Below are 19,379 nucleotides of genomic sequence, written 5' to 3' on the forward strand. Positions count from 1 at the left end.
CAGAATTGTTTAGATGCAACAAAATATAAATTAAAGTAAATATTTTTGTCTACAAGCTATCCCCTCTTAAATAAAAACAGTATGTACAAAATTATACATAAAAACGTGTTTTACACCAGGCTACTGCACAATCACAAACCAATACAGGATTGTTTAGCTAGTCTAGAGACTGTCACCGTTTCGGCATTGTTTTGCAAGGCATGTCTGCTACGTCCAACTCCTGAGTGGATGTAGGGTGATCTCTTGACCGCATAGCTAACAGCTTCTTCTTCTTGGCAGAATCCCTCACCTGTGCGGAAAACAGATACAATTGCGGATACATTTTCCTTTATTTTGAAAGCGAACGCACTTGCCTGTTAATCAGGTTGTTTATTCATGTTGCTACTGCACAGGCAGGGGTGCGTAAAATGAGATATTGCTAATAAATATTATAAAATGATGCCCAGTCTTTGTTTAATTAAACATTCGTGGGCATGACCATTAATGTGCTTATTTTAATATGCATATCTAAACATTAATTAAGTGTCTCCAGTTTTAAAGTCCCTTGCTCCGATTCTCTAATCTAGAGGTTGAGAGGTAAGTGGTGCAATAGTAGAAAGTCTGTGAAAAACACAGTAAAAGCTCTTTCGGTTGAACAAAGCTAATATGTTGGCTATAAGCCCTCAGGCATACCTGTTAACTTCATAGTGCAAGAATCAGGGGCAAAAATTAAGGGAAAAATAAATAACCAGGACCAAAATCAGGAACATAATATAAATATCGTCTTAAAAAGTTTCTAGAACAGTCTTTGTATTGGCCTTGAAATGTAGCACTTCTCAATGGATTTACCACAAAAAAAAAAAAAAAAAAAAGTATATTTTACAACAGATCAAAACAATGAGGCGAAACCAGTGGCATTCTGCGAAACTGTAAAGCTATGCCTCCAGATTTAATTGAAAATATAGAATTGACGAGCTTCAACCTATGCTTATTATAACAATACAACCATAGCTAACGTGCACATCTTTAAACTAACGTTTTTCTTTTCATCCAATACGTACGCCTCTTCCACTACACTGGAACGCATATAAAAGTCATTTGTATTAATCTGCATTTACTGAAATCAGGCTGTAAAATACACTGTGTAGCATATATCACTCAAAATACTTTTCGCGAAAAATTTAACAAATTCAAAAACAATCGAAAGAGCACACTGCTATGCTGCCCTATTACTTACATCCAACAAGAGCATTAAATGAACAGTTTGCATTACGCGCTCTAGAATAAGCTACTCTGGGACTGGAGAATTAGGTCAATATTTGGCGGGCACGCGCTTTCGTCAGTAATTCTGCGACTAAACAAACTGAGCTACTTTAATGAAATAACCGTGGGTGCTGTTTGAGTGTTGTACTCGTAATTCATTGTATATCGTAGTATCTGCTGGCAGGTGTGGGGTTCAACTGCTGAGCCCTAACCACTTGAATATGCGATCCTTGTGAAAGGTATCACGTTTTCCATTTCTAGAAGTTGACAGATTAAGGTGTGAATTACCTGCTGTCTCCCATTTTGAACGTACTTAATCATTCCTGTCTAAGTATAGTTTGCGGCTTTTGTGACTTAGTGTGTCATGTTCAGTTCTGTTTAACTGGTCTGTTTTGTCCATTTTAGTTTATTGTTCTAGTTTCATTTTTTCCTTGCTCTGCTAGGTCCCATGTTAACTGCTGTCACTGAGCCAAAACGGTCACCTGTGCAAAGAGTCATGTAATGTTTCAGATGTAGTTGGCTTGACGTGCCTTCACGGGTCGCCTGCATGCAGAAATGATTAACAGTCACGGATGTAACAGATTATGTAAACAATAATTATGCATGAGTTTATAAAGGGTTACTATCTTATTTATCTTGGGAGCCCAACACTTAATGTTGCTGACCATTTATTTAAAATGCATTATTTTTAAATAATATTTTAGGTGAACAGCTAACGACATGCTGTCAACTCAGGAGCTTAGTTTGGGGTGCACATTGCAGTATGATGTTTATTGGCCTGCAAGTTAATTTAATCATATAATTTTTAGAAGACTGTACTGTAATCAGTGAGTCTGTTTTGGGGTGCCCTTTTGTATGTTATTTGTGATGTTTTGTTTATACTAGGCTAATGACCACTAGGGTCTTTATAGGCCTAGCCTTGCAAGTCAACCAACTTCTGTCCATTAATACTTTGGAAGCCTATGTGGTGGGATATGTAAGGAGGTAGCTGAAGGTTATGTGGAGGTATGTTAGCTGAGGATTAATTTATTTACTGGCAACCTCTGTACATCAGACACATCGGGCCAGACAAGGGGTGAATTTGCGATTTACCATCCAATTATCAAGATTTTGTTTGAATAGGGTTCGGATGAACTCTGCTTCACATGGATGGGGAGCTTATTCCATAGTGCAAGGATCCTTTCAGACGCATGCCAGTCTCTCCAGCATGTGCTATTTATGTTGCAGGCAAAGTTCTAGTCCTTGAATCTAGTATTTCTGGTACTGTTTGTTTTGTTTGTATGCAAGAGATCCATCAGAGCTGGATCTAAGAGGCCTTGTATGCCAGGAAGATTGCCTGTCAGTAACCTGTAGGAAACTGAGTACAGAGATAGTGCCTTAGTGCGATCTCCTTGAATATCCTGTGCTACACAGATGTCTTTAAAGCCCTATCTCTGTACTCCGTGTACTACAGGTTGTGGTTATCTTATCTGCACTGTAAAAGAAGAAAGTAATGAAATATTGTTTTCCTGTAAATGCAGGAAATTTTCTGTGTCTGAAAGGGCATCACTTCACGAATGTAATTGTCTTGTCAATGACTGCATAGGTTGTCAACCAGAAAGACATAGGATTATATCTTATATGGAGATTATATCTTAAATTATTAGATATTGTGTTACAAACCAGATGTTTCTAACAACTGACAACACACAGGTTTCTGTGCTATTTTTGAGATGAGAAGTGAGATGGAGCCTATGTATCCTCTGTGGAGTATATTAGTTTTAATATTGTACTGATTTGAATACAGTTAAAAAGAAAGTTTTGAATATTTTTTATAAAAATGTTTTTAAATGATCATTGTTTAGCGAATAGGTGAAAAAGAATTTGCAGTATAACAAAATCTGTGGAGTTCTATTTTTTAAGACTTAGTCCAGTACATGTTTTCTTTATTGCTAATGAATGTCGGAATCATGGTTCCTTTTCCATGTGTCCCCAAACTTGCCTATCCATAAAACACATATATATACAGGTTAATTTTAAATAATATATTATGCTTTCTGCCTGTGCAGAAGTGGTGTTGGGTGGGGGAAATGATAACCCCATGACAATGTACACTGTCTGTTAATGTCACCATTATATCCTGTATTGTACATAATATAGCTGATTGTGGACAAAGACTAATGTAATTTAGTCTTCATTTGCAGCAAGCCCTTATGTAATTCTTCCATTCATTGTTTCCTTTAATTTCTCTCTGCTTTTTTTGAAGTCCCCTACTTCCAGCACTCTACAATTCACTGACATTCCATGAGTTAACCACAGAACAGTGTCTTACATGGACAGAGAAAGAGAAAGAATATAAATGTAAGTACGTTTTGGTAGTAGCACCTGAAGGTGGCAATTTTCCGAGTCCATATTTTTTGCAGTGGGTGTTCCTAGGATTGTGCAGTATGAGACCAGGACCATAGGATTGTGCAGTATGAGACCAGGACCATTGGTGAGGAACTAATCTCCCTATCCTCATATGCAAAGCCATGGAAAAAAGTTATAATGGAGATGATAAATAATGACCTAGGAAGCCTCCAGACACTGGAACCAACCCAGTTTGGTTTCGTCAAGGGGTGGTCATGCCTACTCAATCTTGTGAACTTCTTCGAGAAGGTCACCAAAGCAATGGATAGTGCAAAACAGTTCACACTGCCTACCTTGACTTGGCCAATGCATTTGACGCAATAACCCACTCTGGTATTGTTGACAAACTTAAGAGGTTAGGTATAAACCCTTATGTCACCCGTTGGTAGTCGCCTGGCTCACAGACAGGATCCAGGAAGTTAGACTTTTGAAATCCATTTCTAGAAAGACACCAGTCACTAGTGGAGTTCCTCAGGGATCAGTCTCAGGAATGCTACTTTTTGGCATCTACTTCTCTGAAGTCAAGGCCAACATCAAGGGCCTCTGGCTGACTAAATTGGCAGATGATTGCAACTTAGTGGCAGGCATAGAATCCTCCACTGACACTAATGTTTCCCAAGGAGGGCTGTTGTAGACGAATAACTGGTGTCAGAGCCATGGACTGAAAGTAAATGCTGAGAAATGCATAATACATCAAAAATAAATATACTACAAGACTGGTCAAACAGGGCAGTGCACTTGAACTTATCCTTGTTCAAATCACTGTAGACAAAGTCCTGTACCACTTCCTTGGAGTTATTTAACTGTAGTTTGCAAATGGATTTCATGCCTAATAAATGGAGAATAACAACAGTCATTCCTCTGCACAAAGGTGAGCCATCGACAAACCCAGGAAGTTACAGACCCATATGTTTCACTAGTCTCGTATGTAAAACCAAGGAAAGAATTGTCATGGAAATGATCAATAATGAGATAGGAATGCTCCAGACATTGGACCAAACCCAATTTAATTTCTTTGAGTGCAGGTCATGTCTCCTCAACCTGGTGGATGACTTTGAGAAGGCCACCAAAGCCGTGGATGAGGGCAAAATGGCTTGGAATGTCTACTTGGACCTGGCCAAGGCATGCGACACAATACCCTACTCAAGCATTGCTGACAGACTCAAGAAGTTAGGTATAAACCCTTATGTCACCCAGTGGATAGCTAGCTGGCTCACAGACAGGAGCCAGGAAGTTAGAATTGGGGAGGCCACCTTTACAATGAGGCCAGTCACAAACGGACTCCCTCAGGGATTGGACCTAAGACAGCTCTGTTTTGTCATTTATTCCTATGAAGTCAAGGCGAAAGTCAGTGGCCACTGGCTGACTAAATTTGTAGATGATTGCAAATTTGAAGCTGTTATAAAGTCCTGCACCAACACAAATGTTCTCCAGGATGGGCTTCCTCGACAGATAACTGATGTCAGAGCCACGGCTAAAACTAAATGCCAAGAAATGCATAATAGAATCCTTCAGGAAGTCGTCCACCCCTGGTAAGTATTATATTGACACTATACTCCTAAGAGTTGACCCAGCAGTCAGTGACTTGGGGACACGCATAGACAGCAATCTAGCCTTTGACCATCACATGTTTACAGTAGTGAGGAAGTCATTCTGTGTTGTACAGCTTATAAACAAAGGTATGATATCTAGGTCCAAGGAAGTCATTGTCCCACTGTAGTCATCGTTCATCTGTTATATTGTTGAATACAGTGCCCCCTTTGGTATGTATCTAACGAGGCATATCTAACAATTGAAACATCTATAGAGATTCCTCACTAAAAGAATACAGGGCATAAGTAACATGTCCTGTGCAGACCCCCTCAAAGCCCTATCCCTGTATTTTGTCTCCTACAGACTGTTGAGTGGAGATATATGCCTGGCATACAAAGCATTGTCAGACCCCCCCACCCTGATGGACCTCTTGCATAGCCACAAAACAAACAGTACCAGAATTGCCCATTCTGTAGACTTAAACTTTTCCTGTTATATAAATAGGACTAACTGGAGAGACAGGTATGCATCCCAGAGATGACTACTTCTCTGGAATAGGCTCCCCATCCACGTGAAGCTGAGTTCATCTCTAACCCAGTTAATGTGCAACTTGGAGTGCTGGATGGGGAATAGGAAATTTCATCCCTGGTTTGGCATCTGTGTCCCTAATGGACATAGGCAGCCTGTAAATGGTTCATCTTCCAGACCTCCTGTTTATAAATGCTTCATCTCCCAAGCCCCTGCTTACACTTACCAAAGGTACCTGAACTTATCAGAAATTAGGGATGCATGGCTAGGCAAAGCCCCCGCTAGCCATTAGCCAAGTACACACCTATGAATCTTTGAGACTATAAGCATGTCTAGCTTATCCTGCTGAGCTTGCTTTCACTGTAATCCTTACCAGGGCAAGCATTTTAGAAAATGAGCAAATAACAATCTCTCATTAAGTTTTGATTTGTCTTGGTCACATGGGCAGCTTTGATGCTATTTCGTTGAACAAAGAGAGGGGAACACATGCTATCTGCCATCATCCTTGGAAGGTAACATTGCAAGTGGTGGCTGAGTAGTAGTAACTTGAATGTATGTTACTGATCTACTTTTTTATATAACCCTTGTGTCAATGAATGCTGATTTATGCGGGAAAAAATCCAAAAGGCTGTGTACAGCCATTGCGGAAGAGGCAAGTACTAGGGATTTTAGTGGTAAGGTAGGGTTGGGAAGTGTGTGAGTATGTGTGTGTATATGTATGTGTGTCTGCCTAGGAGATAGTGTAAGACAGGTAGAGAGGAGGTGACCTTGGTGTCTCTGTGTGTGAGTGAATAGATTAATTTGTGATTGGGTGTGTAGGGTGCTGTATCTGTGTGTGAGATGGTGGGTTGGGGTGGGTGTCAGACCTCCTACACACACACACACACACACACACACACACACACACACACACACGTAGACTAATGCCCATAATCTACAACATTGGGTGGGGGGAGTACTAGCCACCAGGGATTACTAGATAAGATGTGTGCTGTAATGCAATTTAAACCAGTGTGGGGATTTTCTTGGGTGGGGGGGCACTAGACACCATGGATAGGACATGCAAGTTAGGATTGCGAACAAAACAAAATTTGAGAACAAACAAGACAACTCTGGACTAGGTATGGAGACTGTGGCTCGTGTTTGTATGTATGTGTGGATATTTGAATGTGTGTGTGTGTGTGTGTGTGTGTGTGTGTGTGTGTGTGTGTGTGTGTGTGTGTGTGTGTGTGTGTGTGTATATATTTATATATATATATATATATATATATATATATATATATATATATATATATGTGTGTGTGTGTTTGGGAGCGATGCCTTTGACTACAGAGCGTGGTAGTTAACTACCATGGAAAGTATTGATATGCACATTGCGGCAGCTAGCTGCAATTCTGAGACTTGCATATTGGTCTCTGAGTCACAAAATAGTGTGTTATTTATTTAACATTTGTTTACTGGGAAAGCCTGACTGGACACACGTCCTTTTTCAGCGGAGGCCCGGGGAGTGAAGCTCCACATTACGACAACAAAGTTTACCCAATGGCAACAATCACATAGTACAACAAAATTGTAGCATATCATTTAAACACAGTGAAAATAAGAAACTTTCTACAGTATATCTCACAGTACATATCTCAGTGGTGAGATGCATATCTCAGTTATACATTTATACATGTACATTATACAGTTAACTGTACATTATGTCTCAGTAGTGTATCATTTTTATGGTAAGGCATTTCCTGCATGAGGTAACTGAGAAAGACCACAGTAGAAGTATAGTGAGAAAGGTGAGTGTGTGAAGTACTAAGAGGGAGTAGGACAGTTTGAGTCTAGAGCTGAGCAGGTAAGATTTAAGTTCTTTTTTGAAGTGATGTTTATCAGTAATTGATCACAAGTCAGGAGGAAGGGAGTTCCAAACCTTAGCTGTACTTGATGAATAGAGTGACTGGCCAGCCATGTTGTTTATTTTAACTGTTACAGACCTTTGTTACTTAAGCCTAGAGGGCGATTTTTACTGTAGTGTTGCATTAGATTCTGAAGGGCTGAAATTTTTCCTGATTGGTGGATAAGAGAGTGAAGAGTGAGGAGTTGGTTGTAGGTAAGTAAGTTAGGTAGTTCGAGCCAGTTTAATTGTTTGAGTGCTAAGCAATGATATTCTCTGTAGTTGAGGTCTGTAGCAGATTTGGCTATTTTATTGCAGCAGCTTTCCAGTTCTGTGAGTTCACCCGTTTTTTAGATTAGTAAAAATGGTTGATGCATACAGTAGAGTAGAGATTAGATGAGTAGTTGCAAGAATAACTATAGTACTATTTGTAAGGTACTGTTTGTGTTGATAAAGACTACCAAGTTTTTTATGAACTTTTTTGATGGTATGGGCTATATGCAAGTCAAATTTGAGTGAACAGTGGTAGTTACACCTAGGAGTTTAGTATGAGGTAGAGGAGAAATGATGGTGAAGTTAACAGATGATGTAGAGAAAGGAGGTGGAGGGTCTGGTGTCTACCTGGGAAGAGGAGCATCTTGTTTAGATTTAGGATGAGTCATGATTCAGATAACCATTTTTCAACCAATAAAAATGTTTCTTGGGTAATTAACTGTAAATGTTGAAGATAGGATGCAGCACATATTAAGGTAGAGTCATCTGCATATTGGACAAGGGATGCATGTCTGGTGGCATTTATATAGTTGTAGGTGAAAAGAGCAAATAAAAGAAAGACCTTCTACATTGCCCACCTAATCATGAAGGGATTTACATCCAGATCTAGTGAGGTCATTGTTCCCCTGTACTCTTCACTTATCAGACCAATGATTGAGTACAATGCCCCATTCGGGATGTATCTCACCCGACATCTGCAGCAATTGGAGAGACCCCAAAAGTTCCTCACCAAAAGGATAAAGGGACTCCAAAATCTGTCATATGTTGCCAGATTGAAGAAACTCCAGCTCTATTCAGTCGCATACCGTCTGCTCAGAGGTGACGTGCCTGACATACAAGGCCATGTCCAACCCGGAATTAATGGACATGCTCCACCTCAAAAAATCCAAATCCACCAAAACCACTAGAGCAAGCGACTTAAACCTTAGCACGGATATAAATAGGACATGCTGGAGGGATAGATTTATCACTCAGAGACTCCTTATGCTGTGGAATAAAATCCCGGTCCATGTGAGGCAGAGCACCTCGCTGGCTCTGTTCAAGAGAAATCTTGACCTGTGGATGGGAGATCATAGGTTTACCCCGGGAATCATCTCTGTGTCACTGCTGGACAGAGGCACAACAAACTAATGGGCACAGTATTTTTTCATATAAGGGGTGGCGTAAGCCACAAAATTTGGGGCTAGGCTTATAAATGCCTTAGGGCAGATAGCCTAGTATAAACCTATGAACCTATAAAAGTGGTCCAAGAATGGATCCCTGTGGGACACCCAGATTCACAGGAAGTAGAGGAGCTATATCATTTTGCCATAGAACTGCTTATTTCCTTTCTCTAAGATAAGCTTTGAACCAGTTGATAATGGAGCAACTAAGGTTAAATTCTGTTAGAGTGTTGAGAAGTCTGGAGTGAAAGACAGTGTCAAATGCCTTTTATAGGTCAAGGAAAGTACTGTAAGACCACTATTCCTTTAATGGTTGATGGTGTCATGAAGGATATGAGGGCAGTGGAGGTGCTGTGGTAGGGGGCGAAAGCCATAATGTGGTTTGGAAAGGAGGTTATTGTTGAGAAGATGAGACCTTATTTGAGTGTGAATGCATCTTTCAGGGATTTTAGAGAGCTGGAACAAGATGCCAATGGGTCGGTCTAAAATTGGAAAGTTATGTTGAACTACCCTCTTTATGTGAATGAATTATATGGGATATCTTTTAGATTGAATGGATTTGTTGTTTTGTTGTAGATCTGAGATTGGTCTAATGGTTAAGGTGTTTACCTTACAGACACGAGTTGCAGGGTTTGATTCTCACATGGGGTAACTGGCTAGGCTTAAAATGGCCTGAAAGGGCAGGTAGCCTACTAGTACTAACCTATGAACCTATTAAAATGCAAACAGGATATGCAATGGCTTCAGCTGCTATTTTTAGGAATTCTGTGGGGTGTTTGTCATCTGCAAGAGTGGTGAGTTTGTTTTAGTAGTTTTTTTTTTTAATGTTAACTGGAACTGGATGAAAGGAGAAGTTGTTGCTAGAGGTCAGTTTAGGAGTATCCCGGTGAATGTTGGTAGAATCTTTTGTGAGAGCTAATATGGATTCTGTAAAGTATCTGCTAAATAGGTTAGGTTTCTATATTAAATAAGTTATCAGGGGTTGTAGGGGATGGGGTACTGATACTGCTAGGGTGGAGGATTTTATTGATAGTGACCTAGAGCAGTTTAGGATTGTTTTGGTTTTGAATTTGTGTGCTGTAGTAGAAACTTATTTTGTCAAGTTTAAGTTGTTGGTAGGTTTGTTTTGTCAAAAAAAAAAAAAAAAAAACAGATAAGTGTGCCGTGCTTTATCCCGCCTTTTTAGAAGAGGTTTGTATCTTTGGATAGTCATGCTGCATAGTTTGATTTAGTCCTAATGATCCTAGTTGATGTTAATCTGTCAAGGATGTTTAAAAAAGTTGAGTTGAAATATTCTGTGGTTTTATCATGTGGGAGATGTTTAGTGGTTGCCAGTCACAAGACTTTGGTGTGGATATTTGTGTTTGGGGACAGAAGTTCTTTTTACATGTAATAGTGAGGCATGTAGTATGTTAGTTTTTCTGGATGAGATTTTCTTCTAAGAAGAAGAAAGGTTGGGAAATGGTCACTTAGCCTGTCTGGGAGACAGCCTACCTGTAGTGAGGGTCTGGGCCTATTGATAAGTATCCAGTCGAGAATGGATTCTCTTTTTGTGCATTTATCTATCCTTGTGAGTGAGTGGATAATTTTGAGTGAAGCTGTGAAGGCTGATAATGGATGGTTGGGGATTTACTGTTACAGAAGGTCCAGTTGATACTGAGGTCCCCAATGATGATAGTTTCTTAGTTTCTTGTGGTAGGGCTGTTGATGCCCAGTTTTCTAACAAATTTTTCTAGAGATGCAGTTGTAGTCAAAAATATTTTAACGAAAAACTGGAATTTGTTAAGTAATGAAAAATGCATAAGGGAATTGTTAGGTGAGAAACCTATATGTGTATATAGAAAGGGAGCTACAATAAAAAAATCTACTAGAACAAAAGGAAAATAAGAGAGAAGGGCAAATGTTTATATGTGGCACATGTAAGTTTTGCCCTTATATCCTGGAGACTAGTAGTTTAGAAATAAATGGGGTTCGAATAAATATTAAGGAAAGCTCTAACTGTATTAGTGAAAGGGTGGTTTATTGTGCTATATGCGAAAATTGCACGATGTCCTTCAAGAATGCAACTGCAGTCATAACATGTGGGTTGTCCTGCCTCAGGCAGCCCTCGGTCGGCCGGATTCCAAAGTCTGGGCCCGACATCGGCTGATGTCGCATTTCTCTCCGACGTCAGAGCGGCTGGAGTATATAAGCATCAGCCGACGCCATTTTCCCCAGTCTTTCTTGCCGCGCGGTGCCCGAAGCAGAAGCAGTTCGCAAGTGCCGGTCGGTCAGCTCCTGTTTTCTATGATACCGAAGTCTTCAAAAAAGCTAAGTACCCCGTTGGGGACCTTTTCTTGCCTCAGCCGATGTCAGAAATTACTGAAAAAGTTAACAATTGTCTTTTTTGTGGTAAACAAATACCTCATAAGGATTTCCACTCTTACTGCCTCCCTTGCCTGGGCCCAGACCACGACGTCTCGGCCTGTGTAGCCTGTGCTCGCTTCAATAAGCGCACTCTCAGGCGCCGGGCGGAGTTCGCTGAAGATTTTTTCGGCGATAAATTTGCTTACACCATGCCGTCGGATCTTCCGACATCCCAAACTCCTAAAAAGCGAAAAGACCGGGACCGACATCCTCAGCCCGCGTCTACCACCGACTCCACGCCAAAACCTAGCGCGAGTGCTCCGGTTCCCTCTGAGACGGTCTCTCCTCCGCTCCGAACCAAAGACACCGCATTACCGACGACTCCGATTCCAGACATTACTCCGCCAGTTATAGATTTTCCTCCGGATACCGAAACCGAGGAAATGCCCGAGACCATTGCTGTAGACAAGGTCACTCCGGCACGTGGAGCTGCCAGGCCTCCTATGGCCATGTCTATTAAGGCCTACACCAGGGCTAAGGCAGCCAGCAAAACCAAGCATATTACTTCTAAATCTTTACCTCAGCCGACTCCGGAGACACAAATTATGTCCATGGCTGCTGATTTAATTTCCATGATTAGAGGTTCACAGGCCCATCCTGAGAGAGCATCCCAGCCTCCTCCTGATAAAAGGCCCCGGGTTGAACCCTCTGACCCTACTCCTTCAGATGAAGACTCTGAGGGCTCTGTCCACTCTGATAGCCAGGAAGAGCTCTTCCAGACCTATGAGGACTCGGATGCAGAAGATTCCATCCCTTCGGCCTCCCCTCCTGAGGATATTTCTTTTGGGGAAGTTCTGCCACCATGAGGGAACATTTCAAGTGGCAAGGACAGGAATATTCTGATTCTAGGAAACGCCTTAGGACTTTCCTTAAGAAGCCTCAGCACAGGCCCTTAGCTGTTCCTCCTGTACTTGATGTTCTGGATGATTTGTATTCTGACTCTAGTGCTACACCTGATTCTCTTCCTCCTGCTGTCCAGCCAAGCCGGACAGGTATTACAGGGTCCCAGAAACTCATTCCCATTTATTCAGGGCCCATACTGTTGATTTGGAAACTATTTCACAGGGGCCTAAAGGAGTTGCAGCCTCCACCTCAAAAAATCCTTTGCCCTCCAACAGGGAAGCGAGGTCATTAGAGAGATGGGGTAAAAAGGTTTACACATCCACTACCTTATCTATGAGAGCTTTAAATTGCCTTTTTCATATGTTACAATATCAGGATTATCTCTTAGAAGATTTACAAAAAACTTTAGCTTCTCCTGATCCTTTAGACAGGAAGTCTTTGCAGGAAGCTGTACATAACACTCAGCAAGTAAGCAATCACTTCCTGCAGTGTGGATATGATGCACTGGAAGCTTCATATAGGGCAGCTATGACCGGGGCAGTGATTCGTAGACATGCTTGGTTAAAAGATCAACCTCTACCAGATCATGTAAAAGCAAAGCTTCTGGATGCACCTTTGGAAAAGAACAAGCTTTTTGGTGCAAATGCTAAGGATGTGTTAAAGACCATCGAAGAAAAAGCAAAATCAGCTCAGACTGTGAAAGATTTCCTCCAGGTTCAACCCCCCAGGTTCAGTAGGAATTGGCCTTCAAAAAACTGGTCCTTTCCTAATCCAGAAAAGTTTCAAAGGGGTAAGAACAGACGTGGCCGAGGAAGAGGCCAGTACAGAGGCCCTTACAGGGGACGACAATGGCAGCCAGGAAACCAAAGAAGTGATGCAGGGGTTTCACCTGCCCAACAACCACAAACTCAATGACTTTCCTCTACTACCGCCTACCAGGGAACAACTAGAAGCTCCCTTGGGCGGGAAATTATCTCTGTTTGCAGAAAACTGGCACAGACTGACAAAGGACAAATGGATTTTGGACATTATAGACCGAGGGTACAGGTTTAATTTCCATACCTTACCAAGAAAACAAGGCATGCCAAACCTACCACAAAATCAGAGGGCAGAGGCTATCAAGCAAATCACTCTGCTGACTCGAATGAAAGCAATAGATAGAGTTCCACAACAAGAACAAGACCAGGGGTTTTACTCAAGACTGTTCCTTGTTCCAAGAAAAGAATCTCATTGGAGACCAATACTGGACTTGTCCGCATTAAACACCTTTCTCATAGTACCAAAGTTCAAAATGCTGACTCTACAGCAACTCCTTCCCATGCTGGGCAAGGAGTCGTGGCTGATTACTCTGGACCTCAAGGAGGCATACCTGCATGTCCCTATCAGACACAGCTGCAGAAGATACCTCAGATTTCTTGCAGGGCCAGAGCATTATCAATTCTCAGCATTGCCATTTGGCTTATCTGCTGCGCCCAGAGTATTTACAAAATGCCTGGCTTCAGTGATTGCTCATTGCAGGCTCCAGGGAATACAAATTTACCTGTACCTGGACGACTGCCTCATACAAGTGGACGACAAATTGATGTTGACAAAAAACCTGGATTATGTCATACGATTACTTCAAGCTCTGGGATACACAGTCAACTTCCAAAAGTCAAGACTGCAGCCATCCCAGCAAATAATCTTCTTAGGAGCCAAACTAGACACAGCCTCTCAGATGGCTTACCTGACAGAAGACAAGCAAGAGAAGTTAACTCATTACTTCAAAGGTTTAGCAAAACTCACCCAGATGACTGCAAGGAGATTCCTACAGGCCCTGGGTTACATGGCATCCTGCATTCTACTGGTTCCATTAGCAAAACTACACATGAGAAAGCTTCAATGGTACCTAAAAAGCATTTGGTCTCAACACAGCAACAATTTGGAGACAATCATACCACTCATTCCATGCCTACAAAAGGAATTCTTATGGTGGGCCTCGGTGAGCCAGGAAAACACAGGTATGTCATTCAAAAAAACACAGATAACACAGACCATGACTACAGACGCCTCAGACCTTGGATGGGGGGCGCAAATGGAAGGCAGGTGTATACAAGGACAATGGTCTCCAAAGGAAACACATCTGCATATAAACCAAAAGGAAATGCTGGCAGTGATGCATGCCATCGAGGCTTTTCAACACCAACTCCAGCACGGCCATTTAATGATACGGACAGACAACACCACTGTAATGTGGTACATAAACAAGCAGGGGGGAACCCACTCTTATACCCTTTGCAGACTGACAATGCAGCTTTGGGAGAAATCACTGCGCCTAAACATCCAGTTACAATCCCAGTTTGTTCCAGGAAAAGACAATGTGTTGGCGGACAGCCTAAGCAGGAATTTCACAGATCCACACGAGTGGAGGTTACATCCGAAGGCCTTCAGACAACTTACTTCGACGTGGGGCAAGCCAGAAGTGGACCTATTTTCCTCTCACCTCAACCATCTTCTACCAAAATTTTGCACAAGGACATACCATCCAAAAGCTTGGAAAATAGATGCCCTCTCATTCAACTGGAACTGCCTAGCAATCTATGCATTCCCACCTCTGCCACTGATGACCTCAGTATTACTAAAGATCAAAGCAGAGAAGCCCAAGGGAATCATAATAGCTCCGGATTGGCCAAGACAACACTGGTACCCACTACTACGGAGCATATGTCACACCAGGAGGCGGGCCCTCCCTCAGTGGCCTCTACTTTGACTCAACACAATTTCGAAACACTGCATCCAAATCTTCAGACACTGCAGCTAACAGCCTGGGAGATCCCATAAATAACTTCAGCTTATCTCTCTCCAAGGAAGTTCAGCGGATACTAACAGAGGCTCGAAGACCATCCACCAGAAAGGTTTATTTAGCAAAGTGGAAAAGATTCAGCAATTGGAATACCAGCAAGGGACATGATGCATCATTGTTGAACATCCCACTCATCTTGGAATATTTGGCAGATATGTTAAAGAACGGCCTCTCATATTCTTCCATAAAGATACATGCATCTGCTATTTCAGCTAGATACAACACTGATCCTCCTGTTTTCTCTCACCCCTTACTAAGACAATTCCTCAGGGGAATCAAGAACATTAAGCCACCAAGAAAGGCCCCAGTGCCAGCCTGGGACCTCAATTCTGTCTTAGAAAAACTGACTCTACCTCCTTTTGAGCCAGCAGCTTCAGTTGACTTGCAATTCCTCTCATGGAAGACAGCTTTCCTGTTGGCAATTACCTCAGCAAGAAGGGTTTCGGAGATACAGGCCCTAATGGCAATACCACTCTTTATTATTTTCCACAGAGACAGGGTTTCATTAAGGACCAACCCTACCTTTATGCCAAAGGTAGTATCTAGGGTTTCTCTAAATCAAGCCATTCATCTGCCTGCTTTCTTCCCCAATCCTGAGAATAAGGGGGAAAGACTTCTGCATACCTTGGACATTCACAGACAACTTCGATACTACCTGGACAGAACCAAGGCCAGTAGGAAGTCTGAACAACTTTTTGTAGCTTACGCCCCTGCAGTCCAAGGAAAAGCAATTTCAAAACAGACTATTTCTAAATGGATTGGACATTGCATCAGATTCTGTTATTCCTTTCATGGAAAGACTGTTCCAGCCAATGTCAGACCACATTCCACCAGAGCTACAGCCACCTCTACAGCATTCTTAAGAGGGGTGCCTACCAAGGACATTCTAGAAGCTGCTACATGGAGCTCCGTGCATACATTCTCCAAACACTACAATCTCCCTCTATATTCCAGATCCAGAGCAGGCTTTGCTTCGGCAGTCCTGCAGGGTTTGATTGCCTCACCATCCCTTTCCTAGAGCATACCTCCTCCCCCAGCTAAGCTATGGTATTCTACCCACATGTTATGACTGCAGTTGCATTCTTGAAGGACATAGTACAGTTTTGTACCCACCATAAATGTAGATGTCCGATAGACATGCAACTGCAGTCGGATTTTCCCTCCCTCCATACCCCTCTATGCCTAGGGTCCACTCCTATCCCTGTTATTCTTAGCTGGGAATATCTGTTATGGTGTATTTGTTTTATTGCTCATTTATTTGTTTGGAATCCTGTTTTTGTCTTCCAATTTGATTACAGCCTTCCTTGGAGGGCACCTGGCATCTGGGGCAAGAAACACTGAAGAAAATGGCGTCGGCTGATGCTTATATACTCCAGCCGCTCTGACGTCGGAGAGAAATGCGACATCAGCCGACGTCAGACCCAGACTTTGGAATCCAGCCGACCGAGGGCTGCCTGAGGCAGGACAACCCACATGTTATGACTGCAGTTGCATGTCTATCGGACATCTACATTTATGGTAGGTACAAAACTGTACTTTTCTGCCTGGGCAAAACAGAACGGAAATTGAAGAACAGGATAGGTGAACACCTAAAAAACATAAGGGATGGGTGTGAATTCAACGCCCTAGCTAAACATAATTCTGGAAATCCTGGGCACCAGTTTAAATTTATAGTTCTGGAATCTTTAAAAGTACTTGAAAGAGGGGGCACTTGGCCATATTTGTTGGAAAAACTAGAGCTTACTTGGCACCTACATTTAAATGCCCTAAATTGGCCAGGACTAAATGACAGCGTGTCCATTAGTAGCCTTCTTAAACTAAAAGCATTAAGAAGATGATATTTATTAACAAATTCATTTTCATGTAATCTAAACTGTTAATATTTTAAGTCTTTTAGGGGAGAGAAATATGATTTTAAAAGTGGCAACGGTGGTGCAGAGGTTAGCATTGCCACCTCGCAGCAAGAGGCTCTTCCATTCGATTCTCAGCTGGAGCTCCTTCTGTGTGGAGTCTGCATGTCCTCCCCATGGTTGAGTGACATGTAAAGACATCCAGGTAGGTGCATGTGCGAATGGGTGTGCCTTCTTTGAAGGTTGGGCATCAGGCTGGCAATTCAGCACCGTAAAAATCACTGCCAATCATTAGCGGATTGGAGTTCTGATGTGGTGACCCCTAACCAGGAAAACCTGAAAGACTTTTTTATCATGGAAATGCCTGTACAGGAGTATTTTAGAAGTACCTGATTTGAAAGCTTAATAAGTCTAGGTACCTTAGTAAGTTTTAAGGTTGGAAATAATTTTGAACTTCGGGTTATATATATGTATTTAATTGTATGTTAATTTTGTGTTTCTTAATTTTTAATGTTTAACTTTAAGATTTATGAAATTTATAGTTGAATGCATGCCTATAAGGATGATACAAGCTAGTATATAAGATTTACATTAGGCATACTGTTGCACTTTAAGAGAAGCAGGATGTGATGTCATCGCTTTGAAGTGATTTAAACTATTGCGGCAGAAAACATTGTAAATCTGATAAAGTTCCTAATACGTTAAGCTTGGGACAAAAGCACTTATTTGTTTTAATAATAAAAACAGTTGTGCGATCTTATGCTGCATTCCCTTTTTTATTTTTTTGTTTTGAGTTTGATACTTCTCAGAGGTGCAGACCAACTCTAGTGGGCTATGGTTGACCAAGTTTGCAGATGACTGCAAGCTGGGTGCTGTCATCAATTCCCCTAGTGATGTGGACATCTTTCAAGAGGGACTCACTCAGATAAATGACTGGTGCCAGAAACATGGCCTTAAACTGAATGCCAAAAAATGCATCATCATCCCTTTTGGGGAGAATGACATCCCCACAAATTATCACATTAATAATAAGGCACTAATCACACAATCAGTCGTACGGGACTTGCGAACCCAGGTTGATAGCTAACTGACTTCTGACAACCGTATTGCCTCCGTTGTACAGAAAGCTTTCTGCATGGCCCACCTCATTAGTAAGGGTATCTCATCCAGGGACAAGGTGGTCATAACTGTATTCTTCCCTTTATAAGACCGATTATTGAATACAGTGCCCCTTTCGGCATGTACCTTACAAAGCACATGCAACAGCTGAGAGACCACAGAGATTCCTCACCCAGAGAATCCAGGGCTTCAAACATCTACCCTATACAGATAGGCTAAAAGCCCTGTTCCTCTACTCAGTCTTCTGCAGACTCCTCAGAGGTGACCTCTGTCTGGCATACACAGTAATCGCAGACCCCGCCCTAATGGGACTGCTGCATATCTGAAAGTCAAGCTCCACTCGAATAACCCGAACACGCGACCTCAACCTGGTCTGTGACATCAATAGGACTTTTGATGAGACAGATTTGTGCCCTAGAGAGTCCCCCTTTTGTGGAATAGACTCCCTCTCTGCGTTAAGCAGAGTACCTCATTAACCCTTTTTAAGTGCAACCTGGATAACTGGATGGGGAACAGAAAATACGCCCCTGGGATTCCACCTATGTCCCTGCTGGACAGTGGCATAGGGTGCTGACTTGTTGGAATATATGTTAAATTCTTGTCTAGGCTTGTAAGGGCCTCAGGGCCAGTAGCCTAGTAACTTCCTATGATCCTATGGAAAAAATATGCAGAGAGAGGGGGGATGGGGAGTCTTGGGTTGCGGGAGAAAGCAAAATAAGCAAGGAGGCAAAATTGATTACCTGGGTCCTGGTAGTGTGCACGCCACTTGATTTTTATTCCGTAGCTTATTAATTATGTTGTAGTCGGGGAACACTAACACCTGTATCACATGCATTATTCCCAGTTAATTACAAAAAGTTGTCTGGGGAGTGTTCAGGATGCTTGAGAACTTGTGCAGGGGAGATAGCTCAGTGAGACATCTGCTAAAGAGAACACTTAATGGGTAGGTAGTGGGAGCTGATATAAAAGACAGGAAAACTTAGACAGAGAACAGATATAACAGTTATAATACCCCTTAATGCAGTCTTCAGTGAACTGTAGATTATATTTGCTTGAAACTAAAACAAAATAAATATGATACACCTTAGTGCAATCATCAAAGTAATCTAATGAAGAGTAGCTTCCAACTATAGCAAGATAGTATCAGGTAGAAATCATACAGTGAAATAATGAACAACAGTGGAACACTACATTGCAAAAAATTAACAGTTGCCAGGTGCAGAAGTATTACATTCGTTTAGATACGGACCCGGGCTGCATCCTACATGAACTCCAAGAAGAACTAAACCCAAACATAAAACTACTGT

At 41.9% G+C, this 19,379-nt stretch overlaps 1 protein-coding gene across 2 annotated transcripts in view; it reads left to right on the forward strand.

Moving 5' to 3' along the window:
- Nucleotides 1-1,341: 1,341 nt before the first annotated feature.
- TASP1 (taspase 1) overlaps nt 1,342-19,379 on the forward strand; it is a 1,724,078-nt gene continuing 1,706,040 nt past the window's right edge. For both annotated transcript variants that reach the window (XM_044056205.1, XM_044056211.1), the window contains exon 1: nt 1,342-1,481. The gene's annotated coding sequence lies outside the window, so the exon portion shown is untranslated. The remainder of the gene's footprint in view (nt 1,482-19,379) is intronic.

The sequence above is a fragment of the Protopterus annectens genome, chromosome 1.part2 (assembly GCF_019279795.1).
Source record: "Protopterus annectens isolate FY-2018-M chromosome 1.part2, PAN1.0, whole genome shotgun sequence".
In the NCBI taxonomy this organism is placed as follows: Eukaryota; Metazoa; Chordata; order Ceratodontiformes; family Protopteridae; genus Protopterus; species Protopterus annectens.